Genomic DNA, 8,323 nt, shown 5'->3' with positions numbered 1-8,323 from the left:
CCTACCCACCTTTTCCCCCAGTGCAGCCCACTTGAGTCTTGGATCCCTCTCACTTTTGGTCTCAAATCATAAATGGGCTCATAAAATAGATTTATTGTGTGGATTTCTCAAAAACATCACGTTGGGCCCACCTAAGTTTCTAGCACACGAAGTCCCTGCGAAAGGCTTTCGCAGGAAATCCGCGTCCTACTAAAGTGATGTCACCAAGTTTTGTGGGCCCCACCATGATGTATGTTTTGTATCCATGCCGTCCATCCATCTGGAGAGATCATTTTAGGGTAAGATCGAAAGAACGAGTCACATCCAAAGCTCCAGTGGACCCCACCAGAGAGAAAACAGTGGGGAGCGTGACACCACCGTTAAAAACTTCTATGCTTTGAGGACTGGTTAGGGCGCCGGCCCTGACCAACCCCTTTCTCATCCGCGTCTCTCTCTCTCTCTCTCTCTCTCTCTCTGCGCCTTTCCCTCTCCCTCTTCCTCTCCTCATTCCCTCTCTCCCTCCCTCTCTCTCCTTCAAGACCTCTCTCTCTCTCTCTCTCTCTCTCTCTCTCTCTCTTTCTCTCTCGGTCCGGCAGTGTCAGGGTCTCTGGCTTTGAAATTTTCGTAGGTATTTTCCTCTTCTTTATTTTTCTCTCAGATTGAATTTATGATTCTGGTCTTTATCTGTTTGCATGTATTCCATCCTGTTTACAGGATTCAGATTATCTGAATCTTTCTCCAGTTGTTTTGATCATATATCTCTTTCCAAGGAGATTCCTATCCTCTAAAAATAATTTTTTTTTGTCACCAGACCCAAATCAGGTTGTGAGCCTTGAAAGAAATTAGGTATTCACCCATATTCTTCTTTTTTTTTGACCTAAGAATATGCATTGGATAATCGGGTTTTCCATTTCTACTATTGGGCCAATGTTTCAGTTATCAATCCACCATGGATAGACTCAGACTTGAAAATCTCCCAGTTTGAAAGATCCTATCCACCGATCTTGGGTCTGGTTTTTTGTTAAATGTTTAACCATCTATTCACAACCCATTATTAAATGTTAGATTCTCCTATGGAGGAGAATTCGTGGCGTGGTATAGTGGGCCACAAGTATCCATGGGATTTATCAAATCTCCATCAAGTTTAGCTGATTAATAGCCAGATCAGACCTGGGTCTATAGATTCAGATCCGATTAGAAATCAGGTCTTCTTAGGTACTTAAAAATCCATACCAGGCTTCTTCCTCGAGGCAGAGCAGCCTCGATGGACTATCCTTGATGCATATATTTCAAAGTTGAGCCCTTATCTGAAGTTCATATGTTCTTGCAGCCCATTGGCGCATTAAATGCTGATCGGCTAAGAAAGTTCCAAGAAAGGTATTCAAGCTTTGTTTATCCAGTCATCCCTAAGTACCATTATTCTTCACATTACTCCAGTGCTAGAACAGTAAGTTCAATCCAGTTGTTATTTTCTTAGCTGCTACAAGAGAAGGGGCTATTGTATATCTTCAGGCTGCAGCCAGCACTTGAAGCTTACAGTTATCTTTGAGTATGTTTTCTCTGTTGATATGCTTATATCATGTCAGTAATGACTAACAGCTCAGATTTTATTGTTGCAAGACTATTGAAATGGTGTCTAGTCTTGAAAGCTGTTAGGTCAGATCTCTTGGTGTTTCATTAAAGCATCATCTTTTGAAGGATTTAGAATGAACTTTAACACATGGAATGGTTGTATAACACCTCTAATCTTTATATTAACTGTGACTTTATGGAGTGCATATACATCTGCTCATCCTTTATTCATTTACAAACTATCATCATCGTATTTGGCCTAGGTGATGTATTTATGTGGATTTCTTGATGCATATGTGGCCTCTTATGTATGCTGGTATACTTCTAAATACCAATGTAATTGTTTCTGAATTCTATTTTATACGTAAAACTCTTTCCTATATTTGACAAGGTCAAATCTCAGTTGTTTTCAAGGCAAAGCAACATAGGCGACTGCCTCTCTGTGTCTACTGACTGCTTGGGTTCCACTTGTGGAACTGGGCATGATTGATTGTTTCATATACATGGGTATGGACAACAAATCCCACAATTCCTGAATACATTTATCAAGATCAACCATCTGAAAGCTCTTGAGATTGTCTTTTGAGTCCAATATTTTAATCTACCTTGTTAAGCCATGCAAACTCCAAATTAACAAGTGGATTCTGGCAAATATAAGAATTGGGAGACCTGAACTTACAAGGGAACTTATTTGAAGGTACTGATTTGAATATTCAATTTGTCCAGCTTGAAATGAATTGAGAACTTATTTGCAGTGAACTACCAAGGGTTACATTTGCACAGTTCACAGCAAATAGAGTAACTTTGCTAATTCTGCAAACAATGTTTGTAACATGAAGATTATTGATCATTTGATATTCATGATGTTTAGTTTTGATGTGGCATATCATACTTGTTGGAAGTGAATCTGCAATTAAGTTACTGAGCAATTTAGTGAACTTCTTTGGACAGTGGTTTCTTCTATATACATATATATATATATATATATATAGAGAGAGAGAGAGAGAGAGAGAGAGAGAGAGAGAGAGAGAGAGAGAGAGAGACCTCTCTCTCTCTCTCTCAATGAGGAACAGACTGCAGTCCTTACACATTTCATTATTGTTTCTGTGGTCTGAACAATGTAACTTAGGAATTGCCTTTTACCTTCATAGCTCTCATGTATTAACTGGACCTACATATCTATTGTTTGGGTGTCCACTTAGGCATTGAATGCTACTAGAATATAGTGATCTCAGGTAAAAATTTGTCCGACAGCTGATACTTCTTCTACAGGTTTTATACTATCTTGTTAGGCTAGAACCATTTACTACTGTTTCAGTTCAACTACAAGGTGGAAAATTTGAACATCCAGACCGGATGTTTTCAGATATAGGTGCTACTTGGAATGGCGTTCTCGAGGACATGAGTGATGTGAAAGAGTTGGTAAGGATCTGCATAACCACTAGGACATAAACATCATTGCTATTAGTTCTATCCTTGATGTCTTGTGCATTGTTCTTAGATGTCTGCACCTGGTCATCAATTGCTTCTCTTTATTGACCTTTGTTCATAGTTCCATTTGCAAAAGGTGGTTAGTCATACCTGTTTCTTTGTTTGTCCATAATTAGGTTTCGAGAAATTTTTTTTAAAAAGTAAAACAGTGGTCCAAAGAACAAAAAACTACAAATAGATTTTGAAGTTTGGAATGACAAGTTACCTGATCCATTACATCCAAAAACTACAAATATTTGTCTCGAATATAGAACATTCAGAAGAGACTCATTATGACTGCAATTTTCTCCAGGATAATTCCTGCATTACATGGCTTCATGATGCTGATATGCTTCAGAAAAGGTGACCAATCAGTTCATTAATTTTGTGTTGGTGATCTCAGTATGTAAACACATCCTGCACGGTATAGAATTGAAAAGAAAGCTTCCACCTTTTCCAGAGTCAAGATCCATTATGAAAACAGGACTGTATTGTAAAACAAATCTTTATACTATAAAGTCATGAAATTAATACTTGAATTGGTAGTTTCCATATTATTATTTAAATGGGAATAATGGGGTGACATGCACAAACCCATTTCTTGAAATTCTAAATGCCCTTACAAATTATTTGTTTCATAGTAAAGTTGTCATTATCATGCAACTCTTTTTTCCTTTCTAAAACTCATATAATAAAGAATGATGTTTAATTCCAACCACCTTCAAACCTATGACTTGAAAGTTCTAATTCTACTTTGTTACATTAGCTAAGAGCCTAAGATTAAAATGCTTCTAAGAATTAGTGAAAGATCTCATGTTAGCGAACTACCGAGAAATCTTTTCCCGCTGATATGGCTGGATTAGTTCATCTTTTTTGAGGAATAATGAGTAATATTTTTTTCTTGGATTTCTTTAAAATGAGTACTGTATCCGAAGCTGAATCTTATAGTTGAACTTTGATATAGTTCATTAAAAAAGAAAATGAAGAAGAAAAGATAAGTACCATACTGAATACACATATCAGACATTTTTTATGGGCATAAGACAATGCAGGTATCAAGGAAAAGCTTTGATTATGGCTTGGTGGTATTATGCATATACTGTTTATGTAGTTTAATGTATTGTGCATTGATCTGTTTCTGACTCAACAACATGTCCATGTCCAAGTTTCGTATAAAAATGCACAATTCACGGGCTACAAGTTTCTATAGTGACCTTGATCCAAGGTATTTAGTAATGGTATATATCAGCCAGCATATTGTGCTAGCTTTCTGGTTGATACAATATGGCCCCTACAATGGCCCTTTTTTGGGAAAAAATCTTTAAAATTATTAGTTTGTTTCATGACATGTTGCTTTTAGGAGTAGAGATTCAATGCATCTCTTCCATATTTCCATGGCTCCACTTAAAAATACTTTGGACAAGCATTTGCTGATGTTTTTCTTTTGTGTTTTGCATGATCAAGTTCAGGTGAGACGTAGGAGGGCTTGATGCGCTTGGTGAAGCTGGTCAACGCCAAAGGTTAATTATCCATTTTTTTTAATTCTTCGTTTTTACAGAAAAAAATTTCTTGGTTCACTGACTTCCTTTTACCTAAATAGTTCGCTATCATCTTGATGAGGACCCAAAGACTTTGAAGGTGTTTCCCATTCCACTTCATGATGCCAGTGGCTCAACTCTACATTATGACCGGCTTAGCATTTCACCTGATGGAGAGATATTGGCAGCAACCCATGGTTCCACATTGCATGTACGCATACATCTTCACTCACCTTTAATCATTCACCGTGCTTTCAAATTGCAGGATGATTTGCAGGCTTTCTAGTCAATAGCATCTCCACCTACAAAGCCAATGAGAGTTGCATGTGTGAGGCTTTCTGGAAGGAGGGATGATTGTGATGGATTTGAGAAGCCTGCTTAATTGTTTTTACTTGTTTGCTCCGGCGAGTATATCTGCATCTAAACCTGGGTAAGCTCTGCCTCCCTAGATCCTTTTGCTTATACTTTCATCTTTTTTATTTCTTCCTTGTATAATTTCCTCTCTATGTTGGGACATTTCAAAGGATGTAAATCAAGGTATTATAGACCTACTAACATGACAAACTTTTTCACCTCTTGGCGATGGGCATCCTTGCCTTCATTTTACATTTATCATTTGTATAGGAATTATCTCTTGTTTTAAGTAGCTGACAGTAGAATCATACCTGAGGACTTTCTCATCTTGCAGTACTGTAGACAAGGCCCATCTAAGGCTTACTTCAGCAAAAGCTGTCTTGCACCTGTCAAAGTACTGGGATAAAAAAATACCGATTGATGTCTCTTATTCGACTTTAAGATTATCACAGGTTGGATCTTTTCTTTCATGCGGAAGTTTGTTCGAAATGGCTGTTTACTAAGCATTGTATTCATCTTCTTAGAATGAAGATAAAACGTGTTGATTGTTTTGTTGCCTTTTGTAGTCTAAAAGCATATGGTGTTTGCTTATCCAGAGATTTTAATATGTTTCACACTAGTAGCAACTGATTTTATCTTGGCATGCAGGATGTCTACCCACAAGCTAGGAAGCTATTCCTCAGCAAAGTACACCAATATATAAAGAAAGGCTTCTGGATGCGAAGTATGCTTGTGGCTTCTTATTCAACATAACTGAATCCCATCCACTTGAGTTTAAAGAGGCAAGCATTTCTTATAAATTATTCTATAGAGCACTCACTTCACGAAGTTTCTCTATGCTGCATTTCACTGAATGCTGTGCCTTTTCTAGCCTATATGAATGGGGTTGAAGTTTCTTATACTGGCTAATGTCTTTCTATCTTTGTCATATTGATTCCACAGGACAAACATAACTTAATGGAGGTTGTTCAAATGTGTTACTAACTGAAGGCATGGCAACTTTCTATGTAACCTGATGTGAACTTGTCCTCTTATCCAAAAAATATTCTCACATATTTGGTCCATGCACTTGCACATCATCCTTCATTTCCTAATGTTGATGAATGCAAGGAAGTTAAAGCATTTGAGTCAATTTACTGGTATCCTTGCTGTTCTCTGTTGCATTTGTTGCTTTGTACAATAACTGGTCTTTTAATTGCTCTAAATGAGGATTCTACATGGAATGGTTTCTTGATTGAATACAAGCCAATATCTAATTATGTTTAAATCTGTGTTTATATTTCTTAGTTCCATGTATGCAACTTAGGAAAATTGTGCAGACATAGTTGTTGGGTGTTGCATATTGATTGAAGTGTCTGAGCCCAATTTTCAATATGGCCATTATATATACCAAAATACAAGGGCCACAATTGATTTCAATATTTTAAAGAAGTTGCTTTTGAACAAGAAATGGATTCCATAGTTCAGAGAGCATCTTTGTGTGTTGGAATGATTTTTGCATCTGTAATGCTTCTTAGCTCCTTCAGTATAGATTTTTACCCATAAAAAATGAATGAACATAAAATTACAAATTTACAGATATAGTTGTGCTTTTGGTATAAAAGACATTGTATTGGTTCCATTTCCATATGATATTCTAGAATATACTTAACAGTAATAGGTGGGAAGGGTGGGTGTATAATGTGGCTCCCATCTGATGTTGCTGCTTTATTTTTCAGCTGAGCAATTACTCTTCACTGGAAGGTGTTCTGTACTACAAGCCTCATTTTGAACAGCTTTTCGAGGAAACTGGCAGTTTCAACAAGAGCTTCCAGTCACGTAAGGCTTCTCTCTTGAGTTGTATCAGATTCTCTTTGATTTCTATCTACTTAATTGCATGATGTGTTTTTGCTTTTTAGCAGCTGCAAAGTCGGCAGAGAAGTTGACCCCGGAACTGGTATGCTAAAACCATTAGACCTATCCATGAATTTGTGTGGCAAGATTTTCTTTTGTTAGAAAAATAATACATAAAAGGTTTCCTAATTAGTCCCCTCTTTTGCAAACGAGGGAAACCTTCACATTTGAGGAAACTGATTTCCTTTTTTAAAGTTACTTTTTTATTTTCTCAATCTTATCTTTTGCAAATGAGAGAACTGTGACTCAGTTACTTTTCTATTTTCTCAATATCATCTCTGTGTGAATTATTTTTTGAATGACTATTAGGTGTAAGATTCAAAACAAAAAAAGAACAAAAAAAGAACGAGTCTGACGTCTCTCTTTTTTTTTTTTAATTCAGAGACATTTTCGCGACGGACTAAATCCGTCGCTAATTTCTGATTTGAGCTCTGTCACTCATTAGCGACGGATAAGATTTTTAATGACGACTAATTCAAGTGGTTATTTCCGAATTTCAGCAACGGATTTTTAATTTTATGACAGAGTTTATCCATCGGGAAAAAAACGACCCAGTAAACAGTGACAGACCAAGTGATGGACGAAATCCATCGTTATTTGGTTTTACGATGGATTTGGTCCGTCGTAAATCTGCAATTTTGGCATAGTGAGCATCTAAAGAACCTATAGATGACAATAGATCAATCAATTATACAGATGAAATCCTTCTCTAATTTAGTCTAAATAATTTTTAAATCAAAGCATTCATTGTACTCGAAGTGTGCAACAAATCTAGACATGAACAACTCAAGGACTTGAAGTAAATCCAAATCAAATCAATCTAATATTATAATTTAAAATATTGTTATTGAATCCAATAAACTAAATACTGAAATTAACTACAGGCTTCATCCCTTAGCCTTATTTAAGAGATTAACTAGTCATAGCTAACTCAAAAACAAAAGAAAAATAAAACATCTACTAACACCCAAGAAGAAATCGAAGTGGGAGAATATTGTCAGTGCTTCACCTAAGCCTTCTCTCCCTTTTCAAACCCTATAAGATGATTTGGAATATCCCAGGAATTCCTTTAAATAGTTTTGGAACTCAATCTTTTTACTACCTCAAAAAAGTTCACAAACTGACTTTAAATTTACGCAGTCGTGTGCACCTTTGATGGCACCATCGATGGCATTGAAGCTCCTTCGATGGCACATTCGATGGCAATGAAGATCCCTCAATGGCATCGAAGAAAGTGTCTAGCAACTAACTTGAAAAATTCATGATTTTTTCGATTGAATTGAAGAGGGTTCGATGGGATCGAAGTTACCTTCGATGGCATCAAACCTATCCTTGATGGCATCGAAGGGTTGTTTCTATCGTTTTTTAGGATTTTATCTTTCTAGCCCAGGAATTTCGTAATGTGATTTTTTTTCCATAAACTTTTAGGATTCATTTTCCTTAGTTTCTTCACTTCAAATCTTTGATTTTATCTTTCTTCCTCTTTTATGTTAGATAGCATTAAATGCTTAACTTTG

The 8,323-nt window shown here is 36.5% G+C and overlaps 1 long non-coding RNA gene across 7 annotated transcripts; it reads left to right on the top strand.

Annotated features, from left to right (window-relative positions):
* Positions 1-2,572: 2,572 nt before the first annotated feature.
* On the top strand, positions 2,573-7,090 carry LOC131231592 (uncharacterized). 7 transcript variants are annotated; one of them, XR_009164456.1, is made up of 7 exons: positions 2,573-2,973; positions 4,486-4,528; positions 4,622-4,989; positions 5,248-5,365; positions 5,562-6,052; positions 6,574-6,731; positions 6,815-7,089. It is a non-coding gene; the product is annotated as an uncharacterized LOC131231592 (long non-coding RNA). The 7 variants fall into 7 exon arrangements; XR_009164457.1 differs by lacking the exon at positions 4,486-4,528 and having other exon boundaries at positions 4,825-4,989; XR_009164458.1 differs by lacking the exons at positions 2,573-2,973; positions 4,486-4,528 and adding an exon at positions 2,980-3,384 and having other exon boundaries at positions 4,825-4,989; positions 6,815-7,090.
* The last annotated feature ends 1,233 nt before the right edge of the window (positions 7,091-8,323 follow it).

This window comes from Magnolia sinica, chromosome 17, assembly GCF_029962835.1.
Source record: "Magnolia sinica isolate HGM2019 chromosome 17, MsV1, whole genome shotgun sequence".
Lineage (NCBI taxonomy): Eukaryota > Viridiplantae > Streptophyta > Magnoliopsida > Magnoliales > Magnoliaceae > Magnolia > Magnolia sinica.
The sequence above is the reverse complement of the archived record's forward strand: the minus strand, read 5'-3'. Positions and strand labels throughout refer to the sequence as shown.